This window comes from Cupressus sempervirens, chromosome 5 (assembly GCF_028749045.1).
Source record: "Cupressus sempervirens isolate cs-2001-9-10 chromosome 5, ASM2874904v1, whole genome shotgun sequence".
Taxonomy (NCBI): Eukaryota; Viridiplantae; Streptophyta; class Pinopsida; order Cupressales; family Cupressaceae; genus Cupressus; species Cupressus sempervirens.
In genome coordinates this window covers 366,255,030-366,275,619 of record NC_143122.1, presented here as the reverse complement: position 1 = coordinate 366,275,619, position 20,590 = coordinate 366,255,030, and positions in this window count along the sequence as shown.

The window sequence follows — 20,590 nt, the reverse complement described above, 5'->3', positions numbered from 1 at the left end:
AATAGGAACCCTAAAAAAAAGATTAGGGCGATGCCCTGAACCCTACTATTGGGGTAGGGTGTACAGTACTCAAATTTATTCGTTGCCACATGTCTTCACCTATCATTGAATATTCTTGACATAGCTCTTACGTGTCATAGGAATCCGTCATAACCGTTTTAGTGATGATCTCCTTATACACAATTCAAGATTTCGACACATCAACATTATTTTCAAGAAATACAATTTACAAAACAAATAATAAGAATAGGAATTATCCAAGGTTGAGACACCTGATTCCTAACATTTTTTGGAATGGAGTTGTGGAAAATCAAGATGATAAAGAGACCTTTTTTGGAGAGAGATTATTCAACTTAAGTCTAATAAGATATTGAAAGCATTACTGGAATTGGAAAGAATATTTGACAAGCATGAGAATCTCAAGAATCATAAGCTTGGTGTTACACCGAAAGAGATTGAAAAGGTTAATGTCAATAATGAAAGCTCTATGAAGGAAATTATCATTAGTAAAAGGCTATCTCCTAAGGTTATATCAAACCTTATTTCTCTATTAAAAAAATACACACATGCATTTGCATGGTCTTATGATGAAATGAGCATGAGAATCTCATGAATCATAAGCTTGATGTTACATCGAAAGAGATTGAGAAGGTTAATGTCAATAATGAATGCTCTCTAAAGGAAATTATCTTTGGTAAAAGGCTAACACCTAAGGTTATATCAAACCTTATTTCTCTATTAAAAAAATACACACATGCATTTGCATGGTCTTACAATGAAATGAAATCCTGTAGGGATGATTTATTCGAACATGGAATACATATGAAATCAAATGCTAAGCCTTTCAACAATGGAAAAGGCCTATTTATCTGATGTTGGTACCAAAAATGAAGGAGTAATTGATTAAAATGAGAGATGTAGGGACCATTAAACTAAATAGGGGTATGTGTAGGATCATGGTGTACCAAAAAGTGACGATCTGAAAAATCTGTAGTTCTAAAATATCTCAAACCATTTCAAAATCTATTCTAACTTTTTTCCCACCCACCCTAATACTAAATGAAAACAATTAATATCTTTATAAGGCCTACTATATCTTTTGATACCAAATCTATATGGTCAACTTTTAAAACATCCTAAAAATGTGATTTTTACTTCAAACATGTAGCTGATGACTTTTTTCACCAAAATTTGATGAAATGAAAAGGGTTTCTTAAAAATGTTCTTATCTTTCCATAAATGTAAGGTTTGTCAAATTATGAGTTTAGTAAGTAATTATTACTTATTTTCTAATGGAGTTACGTATAAAGTGCTGACTGACACACTACTTGAAAAACAGCTATAACTTTCAAATGGTACAACATTTTTTAAATCCAAAAGATGCATCACATTCTATGTTTCTTCTACTATAAGGAAAAAAGATGAAAAATTGAATTTTGTAGATTTTTGAATTAGTTAAGGTGGTCAGACACGATAGTTTTTTTACTCCAAAAATACTAAAGTCAAAAATTAATTATTTATTATTTATTTAGAATAAAAATACACAAAAATATGTGTCACATCTAGACATGAGTCTACTACTTGTATCTAGAATATTATTAAAAAAATTATCATTTGATTTTGATTAAGGTGGTTAGACATACGTCTACTTTTTATTTTTGTAATATTGCATTAAAATTCAAAATTTTGACCAATCAATTTTTTTTTTTTTAAGATAAATCCTAGTAGTTTAGAAACTAGATTCAATTTGCTAGATATTCTTTTCTCTCAACTTTTTGGTATAAAGTTAATAACAAGTAGAAAATTACATGTCAAGTTGACATAGCCCTAATTTTTTGATTTTTTATTGCCACTTAAGAGCATAATTTGGTTGACCATGATCCTGCACATACCCATGGGTTTCTTGTAATCTTGTCCTTATAAGGAAGAGAAATGGGGATATTAGATTGTGTGTTGATTTTAGAAATATGAATACTTCATCATTAAAATAAAATTATTCCCTTCTCAAGATGGAGGCACTATTACAAATGGTAACATGGAATGAACTACTTTCTATGATGGATGGGTTCTCAGGTTATAACCAAGTGAAAGTCAAGGAATTCGAGCAATATAAAACTAGATTTAGCACTCCATGGGGAACATATGTATATGCAAGAATGCTCTTTAGTTTAAATAATGAATTAGATACCTTTTAAAGGGATATGGATGCTTCCTTTGAAGGATGAATTGTTTTTATCCTTGTAATGTGCTAGGATGATTTCATTACTTATTCAAAAAGGGCAAAGGATCACAATAATAATCTAAAGAACATTTTTGGAAGAGCCCTTGAATATTGTGCATCTCTAAACCCAAATAAGTGTTAGTTTGAAGTCATAGAAGAGAATATAGTTTGACATATTGTATCTAAGGATGGAGTTATAGTAGACTCTGAGAGAATGGAAACAAATGATAATATAAAGGTCCCTAATACAATTAAGGCTATTCAGGTAGTTTTTTAGGAAAACTAACTTTGTGAGACGATTTATTCCAAATTTTGCAGAGATAGTCAAACATATTTCCAAAATGTTGAAAAATGAGCTAAGGTTATATGGGATGATGAAGGATTGAAATATATGTTTGACATTAAAAGGGAAATTAAGGAGACACTAGTGTTAAAGGCTCTTAACTTTAAGAAACCTTTTTTTAGATATTTTCTCTTGCTTCCTACCATACTATAGATGTTGTAATATTTCAAAAAAATGAGGGACAAAAACAACCAATTGCATTCTTTAGAAAACATTTGCAAACTTTTGAGTTGAATATTGTCATAAATGAGAAACAAACATATGCATTGGTGAAAGTTATAAAATCTTTTAGACCCTAGCTAGTTGGTATTGAAGCGATTGCATATGTACGAAATGTTGATGTTAAAGATATATTTAGATAGATAGAAACCACATGAAGGATATGTTAGAGTAAAGTGTTAATTTAATTTAATTTATTAAATTACCTTTACTCCCTTCTTAAGATTTCACTTTATGCACTTTTCATTTCCATTTAATAATTAATTAGTAATTATTAAATGTCATTTATCTCTTAGGGTTTCCCTTTTAGGTTTGTGATCTCCTTCTATAAGAATTGATCTTTTGTAATTATTTATCATATTTTCAGTTTAATAATATAGTTCTCATATTTTCATAGCAAAACCCTTGCCTCTTCTTTTCTTTTTCTTCTCTGTGATAGGTTCTTGCATGTAGGTGTTCTTTAGGTTTTTTGGATTTGTATTGCTCAAATCCTTCATGGTATTAGAGCCTAACCTACTGTAGCTTGTTTAGTACTTCAAGAGAAAAAAGAATGAGAGTTTGACAAAATAGATTTGGCATTTTAAAGGTATTTTCTATGCAAATAGCAGGGTCTCTAATTTTCAAAGCACTTTGAGGCCAAACAAACCTCATGGTTGGATTTAGAAGGCATCAAAACTCCCATTTTCACATAAAATTTGTCAAATTTGGACACGAGGAATTTGAGGCAAAATAATATTGCTTCCTATTTGGGCATGTTTCTCGAGGTGATGATTTTATAATTTTCGGTATGTAAATCAAAAATTTTTGGCTTGAAAATCAAGATTTTTTGGCATGCAAATTTGAAAAATTTGGTACAATAATCAAGATTTTTGGCACACATATCAAGATTTTTGACACACAAATCAAGATGTTTTGGTATAAAAACCAAGAATTTTGGCATGTAAATTGATGTACTTGTGCACAAAAATAAATGCATTTTGGTATGGATCCTGAGGGGTTTGGTACTTATTTTCGCTTAGGTCCCAAGACATTTGGTACAAAAATCAATGTAACGTGCTCATTTTAGCTCCATTTTTCAATCTGAAAGAAGTGTCAGAAAGCTCTTCTTGAGCCCTATCCAGATTCTATATTATTTTCATCATTATTTCTCAAAGGTACATGTGTTTCTCAAGTTTAAGCCTTTTTTTCTCTCTTCTTATTTATGGGTAAAAGTACAAACATCTGTCACCCTTCTACAAAGGAAAAGACTAACATCAAAATAAATGTTAAACTTCAACAATGTAAAAGTCATATTTATGTTTGGAATTTTAAGTTGGTGTAAACTGATGAACTATGTATAAAAGGATAAAGTTTGTGTATGTTATTTTTTTTTTTTTTTTAATATATTCTATTTTTATAATTTTCAATGACCTTTTTTGATAGTGTTAAAAATCGACCAAATTAGGGGTTATAGTTCCCATAAAATAAATAATTGCAAATAAATTTATTTTCATCTAAATTTGAACTATGTTGTTGATGACATGTGTACCCATAACTATCAAAAAGAAATTTTCAAAAATATTGTATATTTTATCTGTTATAGCTATTTCAAGTTGAACTTTTCATAATTTAACGGTTTTTCATTCGCACCATCTTTTCCCTAGTAAATCTATGTTAACAATTACAAATGTTATATATTATTGAAGAAGACTCTCCTCTAGAACAATTAACCATTTAAAAAAAAAATCGTTATCATCTACTAATTTTTATATTTTTCAGAATGTGCATCATCTTCAATGTTGAAATGCCTACTTGCATTATTTTGCAATTATTGTAATCAATATTGGGTCACCTATAAAAAAAAAATTATATTGACATAATTCTAACTACAAGCTTTATCCAGCGGTAATTTTTTTTAAAACCCTAATTCTGATAATGAAATTGGCCTTTGAAGTGTTAAGTTCTTCAGAATTGCAAAAACCATGAAAGAAAGTGCCACATAGGATGGTACCTAAATAGTTTCAGCCGGATTCGATACAGTCGTACTAGATCCGATCGAATCCCATCCGGCCGAATTATGTCGGCATAAAAACCCATGTGGGCAAGGTTGCCCATATGACTTGGTTGGTAAACAATTGAAATAAAAATCTTGACTATTATTTTAAAAAATATCTAAATTAAATATAGTTAAATTAATCAAATAATAATATATCTTTTTTTTTTACTATGATTTCTAATGTAAGTATTTCATGTGTTATTTTAAATATATTTGATAAAAATAAATCAAGATAAAAACTATACAAAATAAATAAACATTTAATTAATATAATCATTTATATTTTTTAATTAAGAGATATATTTTAAAATATGTATTAAATTTAATTTTTATTGTAACAAGGTACCTTGTTTTATTTTGTTTTTAATTAATTCAATAAAATAGGGTTTCAAATGTATTTTATTTTTATTTTTATTAATTCAATAAAATAGATTCTTTTATTTTAAAGGTAAAGTTTTATTTTTAAATTGTTAAATTTAATTTAATAAAGTTTAAACAATAAAATAGGTTTTCTATTTGAAATGTAATGTTTTATTTTATTAATTGTTATATTTAATTCAATAAAATATTTAATTTTTTTTTTTAAAGGTAAAGTTTTATTTTTAAATTGTTATATTTAATTGAATAAAGTTTAAACAATAAAATAGGTTTTCTATTTGAAATGTAATGTTTTAATTTTTTTAATTGTTATATTTAATTCAATAAAATATGTTTTTATATTATGAAAACTATATTAAATTTATTAATAATTAAACTATTTAATTTTTTAAATATATTTAATAAATTATTTAATCTAAATTTAGCAACATGGTTTAGTGCAACTACTTGTCTTAAGATTTTGTAGTGTTACAGACAATCAAATATAATAACCTTCTAATGTTGATATTTTTTTCTAAATTTTCAATGATCTACTAGTATTTATGTAATTGAATTTGGAAGTCTTTTGTATGCATGTCATATCAAGCTCTCTATTTAGGTTTTTGTGCAATGGGGAATAAAGCGAAAAGAGCAAAAAGATATGATTGAGTCAGAGATGACTAGAAGAAAGGATGGACAAAACATAATATAGAGCTAGCAATTGAAGATCCATTGATTGAAGTTGAAGAAGATCCTGTTGATGTTCCAGGAAGTAGTAGGACATTTGGAGAATATGGTTTAGGGTTGGAAAATTTGATGGAGATGGACAAAGACTCTCTTTTAAGAGAAATTGAATCATCTAAACACATGATGCTTGAAAGTACAATTAAGTTACATCTGAAAAATATGTGGGAGGAATTTTTTGAAAATAAATCTTTGATTGGTAAAGCACAATTATTTGTCAGGTTATTTAGGAAAAGAGAAATGAGTCTGTTCTTAGAATTGTTAGGTGTGAACAATAAGAAAAGCTCTGGAGATAATGTGAAGGCAACAATAGTTCAAAATTTGAGAGATACATTAAATGCTATTGATAACAGAAGTTGAGTAGCTAATTTAAGTGTTGCATAAAGACCATTGATGATTATAATTACGAAAAAAGACTTGTCACAAAAAAACTAAGTTCGAGCAATTTTTGAAATGCTCAATCTATCTAGAAGAACTATTCAAAGATATATAAAAAGGAGAAATTTTCTTGATGAGAATATTGAAAAGAATTGGGTTAATATTTGTCGAGTTTCTCAAAAGGATAGAATTTCTGGAGATGTTAGAAGACAAGTTGTTGAATATTGGATCAGCCAGTCACATGTTTCTTCCAATAGTAGAGACGCTATATAGATCAAAGTTGAAGAGACAGGTATGAAAATAGCACATCCAAAACACTTTGTAGACACAACACAAAGTGAATTATTTGAAGCTTTCAAAAAAGAATTTTCAAATGTGAAAATTTGCCAAAGAATGTTTGAGAGGTTGCACCCATATTTTTTATGCATAAATAAGGTACGTGAAAGTTGTTGTTGTTGAAATCATGTTTATTTTCATCTTTATTCACAATCTTTTAGAAAAGCTATGGCAACACTTAAGCCAGATGTGATAATTCCTAGAAGCACAACACAATTTGTCAAGTCTTTGTTATGTGATAATGCTGAAGAGTTGGATGAATTCAATGTAGAATGCATAAAAAAATCTTGAGTAGAATAGATTTGAGTATGAGATCTATTGAACAAGGAATGGAGAAGAATAAAAAAAAAAAAATCTTTGTACCAGAGCAATTTTCCATACAATGAGTTTATGGATAAATTTAGAACTATGATTTTTCCACACATCCAACATTGTCATGGTGCAAGATGGCAAGCCAAACAGTTTCGAGATTCAAAAAATTGTTTTCCACAAGGATGTATTCTATCAATTGTAGACTTCTCTATAAACTATACTTTTTCCTCTCAATCTAAAATTCAAGCGAAATATTATCGCTCAGATCAAATTGCAATTTTTTTACAAGTTTCCTATAGACATGCACAATTTAAGGTGGATGGGGTAGAAAGTGTCAATCCAAATGAATGCATTATCATCAAGGAGGTCTATTTTTATCTTAGTGATGATAGGGTTCATGATAGGAGCTATGTAGCTCATTTTTTTGGAATGTTCTTTGATGATCTCACAAATCGTGGGATAAATGCTTCAGAACATTAGATTTGGTTTGATGGTTGTCCTGGTAAGTGTATTTGAAAGTTAAACTTTAAAATTTTATGCACATATTTAATTAACGAAAAAATTAATTATATATAGATTTGATTACTCATAAATTTATTTTAATTTTTTTCCTAGGGCAATTTAAGTCTGCAAAAGCATTTAGTTGGCTTGCAACAGAACATGTGAGAGGAAATCTTAAGTTTCATTGGAACTTTTTTGAAAGTGGTCATGGAAAAGGAGAGCATGATGGTGCAGGAGCCTATGTAAAGTGTGCACTTTGCCAACATGAACTTTCAGGAATAATTTATTGTTATGTACTAAGCAAATTTGATGTATATGACCATCTACTAGATAATTCTTTTATATTTTGTTAAAATTGATCTACAATTTTCTTTCCTATATAGGTGCAAAGATAGAAAAAATAAATCAAGTTGTTGAATGGTGCAAATCTCATTTTTCTCCTCGTGATACAACATATAATAAACATTTTTTTTTGGAAGTGAAAGGTAAGATTTCCATTTTTTTTTTCACATGATTACTTTAATATCTTGATTATTGACATAGATACTTGCCAATTTAATGTGTTACAGATATTGATCGATCAAATCCTTACAATTGTCAACCCATTGTTGGAATTAGAAGATTGCATCAATTGATGACTACCGAACAACACAAACCTCCAATAATTCAAGAGAAAATTCATGTTTTTGTGATGTCTACATTCAAAACAATGCAATGGGTCAATGTGAGAATATTGTGACTAGGTATATCTTTGAATGGACATTGACAAACATAATTAGAAGTGCCCCTTATGAAGAAGATGATAATGACATAGACATTCATAACCCTATGTATTCAGCTGATTATGAACGTGTTTCTAATTTAGTTGTTCTAGGTGAGTTTCTACAAACATGTTTCATTTTAATATTAATTTGTCTTCATATATATATATATATATATATATATATTTATTTATTTATTTATTTATTTATTTATAGTTTCCATTATTTTTCTACATTTGTAAGTGACATCTTTGTTGTCAATACATATCCTAAAAATGTGAAAGATGTGGATTATTATTTACTTAGATGCACAAAAGTGAAAATCAAGTTGACTAAACCATGTACAGATGATGATAACCAGTCTTATCCAACTAGTTTAGTTGTTATAGAAGGTATAGATTATCCTCTTATGAGATGTATACAACTAATTAGAGAGTGATAGATTAATTGTTTATATAATTATTTCTTGTTTATATTATTGAAAGTACTAAATGACTTGTATAAACCTTATTTTGTAGGCACCTATTATCAACAGAAAAAAATTGACCACAATGGTGTTCAATTTATTGAATACATGCCTACCCAAAAAGTTTTGCATTACAACCACTTGGTTTTAGCCACAAAGATTCAGTTTGACATTATGCCAAAAAAAGGACGTAGAAAACCAAAGTGGAGGTTAGATATCGAGGACCATGAAAATTTGTTAGAGATTATTAAAGATAAAGAGGATCCCAACCATATGTATCAACAACTTCCTAAATGATCTAGATAGGTTTAATTAAACCTCCAGTAATTTCAAATATATATATATATATATATATATATATATACATTAATTGTTTTTCAATACTTATAAATTTTTAAAGACCTATGCATAGATTATTCATGTGTTTATGGTTAACATGTTGTTGACTTATATGTTTTAAATTTATGATTTCACATTATATCTAAGATTTATGATTGGTATCTAGAGATTATATATGCACGATGTTTATGATTTGACATAGATTTATGTATTTTCCAACATATCCATGACGTATGTGTTTATGTCTAATATTTGGATTGTTTATGCTTTTATGTTTGACATGTAGATAAATGGTTATATGATTTGATCTGATGATTATTTATCTAGATGAATTTATATAATTTTTATGTCCTAATATATGGCTATGATTTGATTTAAAATGGTTATAAACATTTTTATGATTTGATTTGATTATTATACATAAGATGGAATTATATGATTTTGATTTCCTAATAGATGGTTATGACTTGATTAAATAATCTAATTATATGATTTGAATTTTTATACATGTAAGGTAAAAGATCAAATAATGTAACTAATTCCATATATTTATGTTTTTCAAAGATTTAATTGAAAAATAATTAATGTAACTCATTGCATCTACCTATTTGAAGAAATAGTAGAATGTTTAGAAATACTAACCCTACAAATAGAAGATCTAATGAAAGGACATCAAGAGAAAGAAGATCTTATGATGATAGAAGAGAGATCATGTGTTATAAGTGTAACAACTTAGGAAACATTGCTTAGAATTGTCATGCACCTAATGATTAGCAAAATCCTAGAAGCAGAGCACTTGTATGTCAGCTATGCAATAACTTCAAACACACAGCAAAGTACTATGAAATGGAAAAAAAATTTAAAGATAGAAGAAACAATGGAAGAAACTTTGGGAATAGAAGGAATGGTAGAAGGAACCATGAAAGGAACTCTGGATCTAGCAATGAAGAACAAAGAAACATTGTAAGTGAAATTTGAGAAGAACTTAATGAAGCTTTCGTGAAATAAACAAACATCTCAAATGAAAAGTTAAATGATGATGAGACAGAAAGATCAAAGTCAATTGTTGAGTTTGATTCATTTAAGTTGAATTAAGCTTGTTTACAGCATTAGAATTTGAGAACTTTAGTCAGAGATAGAATTAGAGGTAGCAATGTTGGAAAAAGGTGTATTTAGCTGTATTTAGATGGTACCTAACCTCACTTGTATATTGAAGCTTGTCTATACAAATTATGATGAAATTCAGAGCTATTAGTATTATAGTAAGAATTGATTATGTAATAGAAGATTAATAGTATGTTTTTGCAGAGAATTTCGTGATGCAAAGTTTTGAGGATGTTTATCATAATGGAAGGATGCTATAGTAAACCTCGGGTGACATCTAAGGATTGAATAGATTAGTTTGTGAAGTTATCTGATTATTGAATGCAAATAATAGCTTTTTCATATTTGCAAAGTACGAAATTAATGTAGTTTCAAGTTGATGGATAAATGGAGTATAGAATTGAATTTTACTTCATTGCATACACATTCAAAGCAAAGAGCATCCAAAACTGACTTGTCAGTGCGATTTTGTAGCAAACCCTAGTTTTAGAAAGAGGTATTTTACCATCTTTTACACAATTTTACTCAGTAAAAGTTCATATTGATAAGAATTATGGATATGTCAATTGTTCACAGTGTTGGAAATGAGGATAAACATAAGTTTAAGGTAGTTTTCATAAAACCTATTGATGGAAACCGTAACTCTGCACTGTCTATTACTCTAAATAATGTAGTTTAGCTTGAAGATGTAGAAAATTATTTGAATTACAAGTTTGAGTCAATTGATAGGGAATATATGAACAGAGATATGGAACTACTCTTTAATCATGACATGACTATGAAGCCCAAATTTGAACACTTAAAGGGATTTGATTTGTTTAAGTATCATTTCTACCATGATCTAGATACAAATGAATGGACTCAAATCATATTGAGTAGGATACATGATGGCAAATTGTGGATGCAAGATAATGTGGTAGACATTTCTACCAACCTGATTGATGAGGTAATTGGTCTTAGCAAACATGGAAGTGTACGCATAGGAGAGAAGATGGTTAAGAAGAAAGTAGAAAGTTATACCAAGGCAGTATACAATGGGAAGGCTATGGTAAACAGCTCCATTGAGCAAGATGATGTGAGATTTCCTAGCAAAATTATTGCTTATTCAGTTTGTGCAAGTTCTAAGATAGATGAACTTCCAGTTGGACTTATTTATGTAGCTTACAAGATGTGTGTAGAGAAAGAGCAAGTTAATTGAGTGAAATACTAAGAATGCAACTCTTGGAAAACCTTGAAAAGATTAAAAGAACAAAGAATGGTGTATTTAGATTCCAATCATTGATAAATCACATATTCTTTCATGTGCTAAAGAGATTTCCCTACTTATCGATAACAGATATAATGAGTAGTGACAAATGCACTATGGAAAAGATTATAGAGGTATGCAGAAGGCACCTTGCAGACAAAGTGTTGGACAGTGGAAACCTAATTATGAGGACTTTTCAAAATGAGATGAAATAGAGATTTAGGATTTCACCGGAAATTGTGGATAGGTTCAAGGAAGACATTTATATATTAGTTGATACAGATCACACTTACATTAAAGTAGTGGAACCTTGAGAGACATTTTTGGATCCTTTGAGCTATGAGTTGAGTGATGATGTTGCAGTTGGCTACATTGATTTTTTGTTAAATTCTAATAGAGATAAAGCTAAATATAGATTTGGAAAGTATGATGAGATCACATAGCATGCTCATCAAGAAATCTTGGAGAAGGAATCTCACAAGAAGGTTGAATTAATAATGAAGAAGGCATTATCTGAGGTCAGAATGACAGAGAGTGAAACTGAGGCCATGAGATAGACAATGAAATAAGGTGTATTCAACATACAACCCTTGTTAGTTTCAATTGTTGAGACAACCTTGGGATAGAGCATACCATCTATAATAGTATTGGATGTTTAGCCTAGTGAACACAAGAGAATATTAGAGAGATTGGTTAAAGCAGTGTCAACAAAGACTAAGAGAGTCAAACAGATGACTACAGGACCTACAAGAGGCAAAAAGCATTGTTGACAATTGATTCAAGTGAGGAAGAAGAGAGGAAAAGATTAGAAGAGAAGAAATAAAGAGAGGAAAAGGAAAGGAAAGAAGAGGAAGAAAGGACAACTAAAGAAGCAGCAAAGAGATAGAGGGAGGATGAGACTAAACCATCTAGTTCATCTACTCTACTCTCTCTTACTAGTTTGGCTACTAATGATGATGATCAAACTAATCTAATTTCATCATTATCCAATCTTTTATAGAAGAATAAGATAGTTAAGAGTTTGTAGAGATCATTAATGAAAGTAACTAACAGATTGCATAGTACTTTGGCAGTACAACATACTGAGTGAAATCCTAAATAGAGAGCACAAGCAATGCTAAAGTATTTTGATGAAGAGTTTACTAATTTTTTGAATGTTTCAGAGGTGAAGGCTCAAATTTCCCATGGTGCTAACCTATTGAGCACCATCTACCAGAACATCAAGAATGACTTAGTTAATATTGATACATGCATAAAAGAACTTCAAAAATGTCAATAGGAAGGGAAAGCTTTGTATGTTAAGTGTACCTTATCGTACAAACTAACTAAATAGTTGGACAATCAGTTAGAGGCAAAGATGACTGAGTTAGAGGCTTTATCTAGCCTAATCCAACACCCATCTAGAAAACTTGATGATATTGAGAGTTAAGTTGCCAATGTTCATAGCAATATTAGGAAACTAGAACTTTGAAAAGAGAAAATATTAAGGAGAACATTTGATTTCAAAGAATCCATTGCTCTGAATTTATCATTTGTTGAGAAATAGCTAGAAGAATGTGTCAAGGCAAAGGAAACATTTAAAAACTTTTTGTATTCAGATATCAATGCAGTTGAGATTACATCATATGTATTATGTGTAATTCTCAAATCAACATAGTCTACCAAAGAAACATGGAACAAAGGTAAGGATAGTTTGAAGACTATTTTTGATGATTGTATGAAGATAATGTTAGCATAAAGGGAAGATAGTGGTTTTAACAGTTTTGACAGTTTTTGACTAAATCTTGACATTTTGACCTTTGTCATTGATGTCAAAGCAGGAGAGAATCATGTGAAAATTGTATACATTTCATTGTTAGGAAAGATACAAAGAGGAGAAATACATGTGTAGTATGAAGTATATTGTAAGGGGGAGTATATATGTAAAGTTGTATTAGATGTAAGATGTTATTTACTTTTGATTTTGTCACTTAGCCAATTTTCCCTATTTTATTGCCATCAATACCAAAGGGGGAGATTGTTGACAATTGGCTAATTGTGATATGTAATTGTTGTCATTAATGGAAACACATGATGTACATGTTGATAGGGAACCTCAGAAATAAAGATACTTAGTATTTAGGTATCACAAAATTATCTAAGTATAGAATTTGGTTTACAGTAGTGTATTGTTTTGTTTATAACATGTTGGAGATGTCATATTATGACAAGTAAAGTTACATGGAGATGGTATACATGTTGTGATGACGTGTATAACCTTGGAAGTTTGTACAGAATATATGGAATAGATATAGTCATGTTTTGATGAAGTAGGATAGTGGAATTGAAGGAAAGAATTGTTTTGTTTGCAAAACAATTACTTGTCCAATTAGGGCTAACATCCTAGATGTTTACTCTAACTTTGAAAAGTGAATTGTGGTCTTAGACAACCCAATAGTATTTTATGTAAAGGCATGGTATTTATACAAAGAACTTCTTGCAATAAGAAGTGTGTTATTTTGTGTAACATTATAAGCGAAGTAAGATTTTGAAGTGAGCTAACTTTTGTGAAGGCAATAAATGCAAAGTTTTGTATGAACTATCTGGTGACCTGAGATCAAGCTAAAGATCTAAGATTAGAAAAGGAAGGTAAATAAAAATAAATTACTTGTTTAAGAAATGAGCTCTTCATGTAGTTGAAATTGCATGTTTGGAGAGTGGGCTCATCTTTCATACATTATACTACAACTCCTAATAGGGATTCAAAATCTCCTAACAGCGACTTCATATATTGAATTCTCTCATTGAGTCCTAACAAGGTCCATCCTCTAATAAGGAACATATATATCAGTATATTATCTAGTGAGCATCATCCCCACCAAGGTTTTCCCTTGGTCAGGGTTTCCCGATTTAACAAAATATGGTGTCATGAGTTATCTTTGTGTATTGTTATTGTTACTAGTCAACATTACTTTATTGCTTTGTTATGCATGGTTTAAAGTAACTAATAATATCCAATTGGCAACTAAAGTTTGTAGATTACTAATTCACCCCCCTCTCAATAATCCCTATTTATAACACTTTTGACCATGTCTCCTATTTAGTTCCCTATCTCTCTGTCTCATCTGCACTATATTCTAGAGCTTTCTATGGCATACAGGACCTATCCTCCTAGACCAAGTTGGCTCAGGTTGACCTAATCTAGGCTATGTTGATCCAAGTCAACCTAGTCCTCCCAAGTCAACATAGTCTTGGACTAGGTCAAATGAGGTCGACCTAGTCCACAATAGTTCTAGAGCTCGGGGCCCAAAAGGCCTCAGGGGTTTAATTAATTTGTGACCATTACCCAGTTAGCCTAAGTTGTTTTCTCACCCAAAAACTATTTTAAAAGGAGACTTAAGGGCTTCATTTTCACATCATCTCATTCTCAAGTTATCTTCTCTCAAGCAAGAAAGCATTCAATGCATTCCTTAAGAAAGAAACTTCAAGCATTCAAGTTGTTTCCAAATAACCCTTATTTTCACAAGAATGAAGACACAAAAAAGATGTCAATAGTTGGGTCGCTTTGCCATTGGATTGTGCAAGTGCCCTCTAAATTTTATAGGGTACAACTCTTCAATTAGATATGCAAAGAATGAGATTAAGAAATTATTTTAACCTGAAAGTGAAGGTTACCCTCACTATTACTAGATAGGGGGAAAATAAAAATAACATAAATAAAATGAACAACTTGTACATACGACAATGGGAAACACATAGTCCTTCCACCCACATAAACATTCAAAAGAGATAATGATAGACTAGACATATAAAATTTGCACAATATATGAACCCAACAACAGAAAGAAAATCCATAATTCAATCTTCATTCAAGGATAAACCATAAAAGGGTAATCCAAAGCATAAAATGTTAGAATAGTTTGTGGAATCTTTCATCCATTCAAAAATCATTCCATTCTTGTACATCACTAATGATTCAAAATATTTGTAGAAAGACTGAAAAAGAACTCTAAAATAAAACTAACAACCCTAAAAAAGAACTCTAAAATAAAACTACCAACCCTAATTACAATCAAAAATTGTTCTTTGTTATACAAACTATGTTTCCCCTCTTATGTAGCATACAATCTATCAAAATAGTGGAACCTTCCCCACCACCAAAAGAAGAACCCCTAACTTGGATTTTATTTTCATATTTTTCTTTTCTTTTTGAATGATTCCTTTCAATTTGAGTAACTAACTCCTTGTTGTCCTTAAAGATTATCCTTTTACCACATACAACTGAATATTTAAGTTACCTTCCAGTGACAAAATGACATTCATTGGACAGATGGTGCAATTGACTGATAGGTGTCTCCTTAAGAAAAAATCAGTTTATGTCATCATTTCTACTTATGGATCAATTGACAATTATCTATGCTTGTTCATGGAGCTTCTTATGGAAAATTGGAAGCATACTTTCATTAGTAACATCAGAAGTTCTAAGTATTGTGAAGAGGTTTTCAACAGGTCAATTGTTGAAGATACAACTCTCCTTATCATTGAATCTTTGATCACTAAGCCTTATTTCTCTTATTTTCAGTCTCGAATGGAAAATCCACTATTGTTGGACAATACACTAGAAAAGTCTCTAGAAACCACCTTTATGGTTCCTCAAGCTATCAATGTCATAAAATCTATTACATTTCCTCTTCAAAGTTCCATTGTGGTGGAATCTCCTTTGGACCTATGGTTCAATGACTATGTATTAAAGCTTGATCTAATGCTTTTAACCCTAGGAGTTAGATCATAGGGCTTGGGATTAACATATCGAGCTTGATTAATAGACTAATTTGTTCTAATGTTCTGATGTCAAATATGGCATCTAATTGTAGTACTTCATTCTCAGGAACTCACAAAGACTAGACTTCAAGTTTATGCACTCAATGCCCTCCATTAGGATGTATCTTGACTTCTACCTGACCATCCTTCATGGGCCTTTTAGAGATTTCAATGTGTATCTTAATGGATCTCCATGCATGTTGAATTTTCATGTACCCTAAAGGCATTCTGTTAAATAGCCCACATTTTCTTCCTTGGACAAGTGATGTATTTCCTTTAATTACATTTCCACACTCACATGAGATGGCTTGGCTTGTGGTTGATTATATATTCATGTCTCACTTGATTCATGAATCATTTAGATAATAATCTTACCTTAATTTCTAGTCAGAGTTTGTCATCTCTTGTCCCCACATATCCATAATTTAGCAAAGTTTGAGCCTTTGATAGTGTCATTTATTTATCAGGCTTTCACTCTCTCTATTTGTGTATTGGATTTCACATTCACCACTACATTCCACCTGAAACTCCTCATATCTTGTATTGCTTGAATAAATACTTTCATGTGCTATATGTATTTTGATATTAAACCAATGAGCTCCATGCTCGATTATGAAAATGTTTGAACTTATTGGGAGTCTTGATTACTATTTGGGTTTGCATGTTAGGCACGTACCCTTCATTTATTGCTTCCAATATTATGTGGAGTTTCTAGAGAACTCACCACTACATATGGATCAATTAAACTTGTGAATTAAACTTGTGACTTCAATACTTCCATACTCGGCTCATGTAGGTCTATCAACAAGTTGAATAGTGTGCATTCATTGTACCAAAGCAAATACTCATATGCTTGATCTATTGGGCCTTTGGTAGTGATGAGATTGGGAAAAGAACATGCTCATTGAGTTGGGACTTGTTGATGTTGGATATTCTAGTGGAGAGATCAAACACTATCAACATGATGTAATACTACTTGCAAAAATAATGACACCTTGCGTGTTTGTATGATCATCTTTAAAGATCTTTTTGAAAACATCAATTACACATCATATTCTACACATATGAGATTTTCCATTAGGATCAGACCCTAGATGCTTCAATCTTTTCTTCCAATCACTTATTGTAGTTGATTTTTATGGTATCAATATTGCTTCCAATATGTCTTTTTTTTTTATTAAGCTCCTCAAGACAATTATAAGTAAAGTGCCTTCTTGTCTAGTGATTTATCTACATCTATTGTGAACACACCCTTTGTATCATTATGTTGTTATATTTTACTTACCCTTATGATACAAGAGAGATCCAATTATTTTACACCCATCCTCACAATACTGGGATATCATAGGTTTTGAGTTTCTTAATTCTGAGCTGCCAACAATTCAAATCTCTAAGCTTCTAAACTTGGACCACCTAAATTTGCATGTTGAGATTTTGAATTGAACTGTGAACTGCACATCTAAGCTAACTACTTGTGCTATTGAATTTAAATATTGAAATTGGAGTTCAAACCATAATATTCTTGAAATTTTCATTTTGAATATTGAAATCGAAACAAATTACTTACAACATGAAAATGCATCATGGAACTACTGAACCTATTAAACTTCTGAACCACTGAACCTTGCCCAATATGGTTCCAAAATTACAAATAGAAGCCTTGAAACTTTGGCTTGGATATTTTGGTTCATTGTCATGAAATTTCATTCAAAACTTGTCTTAAAAAATATAGCTTTAGACAACATTTTCAATATAAATCAGAGGAGAATTTAAGAGAACCAAGGAAAAGGCCATCAAGAATATCATATTTTCAAGTTCAAAATTGGGGATCAAAACATCAACTAACACAAGTCTAAAGCATATCCTTCTTGCATCAAGCTTCTTCCTCCAAGAGGATAGTAGAGTTTTGTTGGAGATATAAGAGGAGTAACTAAGAGGGGAGGGGTGAATCAGTTACTACAAAAATAAATCCCAGATCTCTTAGATGTTAGTACAAAATGCAAATAGATAATTGAATACTATTGAAGCTCGATAAACACACAAAATATTGTAACTCAGTAATAATTGAAATATCTCAATAAATGCTTAACATATAAACCTTTAGATGTTATTTGTGATTCACAATACTTTAACTAAGTTGCAAACACATAACAAAATTAGCATGAACACATTTGACACCAAGATTTAATGTGGAAACCCAATTTGGGAAAAAACCACCAATTGCAACTAGTTACTATTTTTCACTCTTATGAAGTGAGCCCTATTAGGAGCCAACCCTATTAAAGGTTACAAAACACACTATTAGGTGTGATCCTGTTAAAGGATTTAATCACCTTGTTAGGAGTGGCCTTGTTAGAGGTCTTGAGAACAATTTAATGGAATTGCTACCTTGTTAGAGGATTTGTAAATAGTTGTTAATCCAAATCTATTAGGAGATTTAGATCACTGCTGCAGTGGTTAGAGAATAAAAATGAGATGACCTGATTAGAATGTAACTAATTTTTTGTACTTGATCCTTCCTGATCAAATATATCTTTTCTACTCCACAAGGATATTTTTCTTATCCTTCAAATTTGCTTCCTCTTCTCATCATTAGATCTTCAATAACATCTTCATGACTTGCACACTTTGAAATCACAACTTGACCTTATACTTATATCTTCCACTTTGTCAAGTCAGCTCAAATACAACTTAGAATAATTAATATTCATCACCTTAGTCAGTTGGAATCAATAGATAAATTAATTAGGCTTAGTACAACAAAATAAGAAAATCCTTTGATAGTCGACCCAGCTTGGTAGAAACTGACTCATAAATTATTTCCTTTGTTAACCAATAGAAACTTAGTTAACACTACAAACTTGTTGGCATTAAGTTATTATTGCCATTAGTGACAACACTTATCTATATCAGTATAGCTACCGAGCTCAGCACTCAATTTCCTACACTCACTGAGCTTCATAGATTACATCGAGCATCTATAGTGTATACCGAGCATTTAGTGATTACCTTATAGGTTCATCACTTAAGTAGTCCATACCGAGCTTCACAGTTCACACTAAGCATTCTAGTGTTAATCGAGCTTCGTAATTCACATCGAGCATTCCAATGTTCACCGAGCTTAATAGTGTTTATCGAGTGATGGAAGTGCATTGTTTACCAAGTGATGGAAGTGCAGTGTTTACCGAGTGATGGAAGTGCAGTGTTTACCAAGTGATGGAAGTGTAGTGTTTATCGAGTAATGAAAGTGTAGTGTTTACTGAGTGAAAGCAAGGTAAATAAAGGATTCAATTTTTACCGAGTGATACTATATCTACTGAGTCTCCAATGGTTACCGAGTTCAAAACTATGTCACGTGATTAGTATGAACCAAGCCTTCACTTCTACCAAGTGCATGATGATGCTGAGTAATGTAGTGGACACCGAGTATCAGAAGGTCATAGAGTTAGTTCAATGAATTGTAGTTATATACTGTTTGGCCGACTCAGTAATATTTTGTTCACTTGTGTTTTGGCCAACCTTGCAATTGTAATTATTGAAATGGTATATATGTAATGTATTATATCATTTACAATGCATGGAAGGGAATATAAAAGAGAGACATGTAATGTTTTGAGAAGAATGAAAGTGAATCAATAGAAGAGAAGAGTATTCAGAAAGGTCTACAAGAAGCAGTAAAGATTCATCAGTCACAAGAGGTGATCTATACTTCAAGGATCTAATCAGCAAATCAAGTTTGTAAGCAGATCCACTGTTTCATCCTAAAAGGTGAATCAATTTTGTAAATCCTTTAACAGGGTAGACTTAACAGTCTTTGTATAAATCTCTTAACAAAGTGCATACTTCAGTGTATGTTTGTAAATCCTCTAACAAGGTGGACCTAGCAGTCCTTTGTGCTCCTAATAGGGTAGATCACCAGAAGTGGTCAATGTAAGCCTTAACAAGCCAACTTCATATTGCAGTAACGAAGTTTTGTGGGTATCATCCCCACCCCAGTTTTACTTTCTATTTTGAAAGATTTTTGGGTTACCAAATCATTGTGTACATGTGTTATGGATGTTTGATTTCTCATATATGTAGTAGATTAGATGAATAAATGGTGAATAGTATATATGGTTAAAGTGCTAAATTGTTTAAAGTTTTGAGGTTACTGATTCACCCCTCCCCTCTCAGTAACCTATCATATCTTGAATATTTCCAACAAAACTTGCAAAAATCCTTTGGCAATTGAGTGAGCTCAATTAGTACTAGTTCCATCCAACTTCCCTTCATTACTTGAGTAAGTTCGGTTAACACTCACTTTCTGCAACTTTTCCTTTAATGATCGAGTGAACTCGGCAAACACTACCTTCTAAACTAAGAAAACACAAGAACACTCGATAGACACTAAGAACTATCTTCACTACCTAAGTGAGTTTAGAATATACT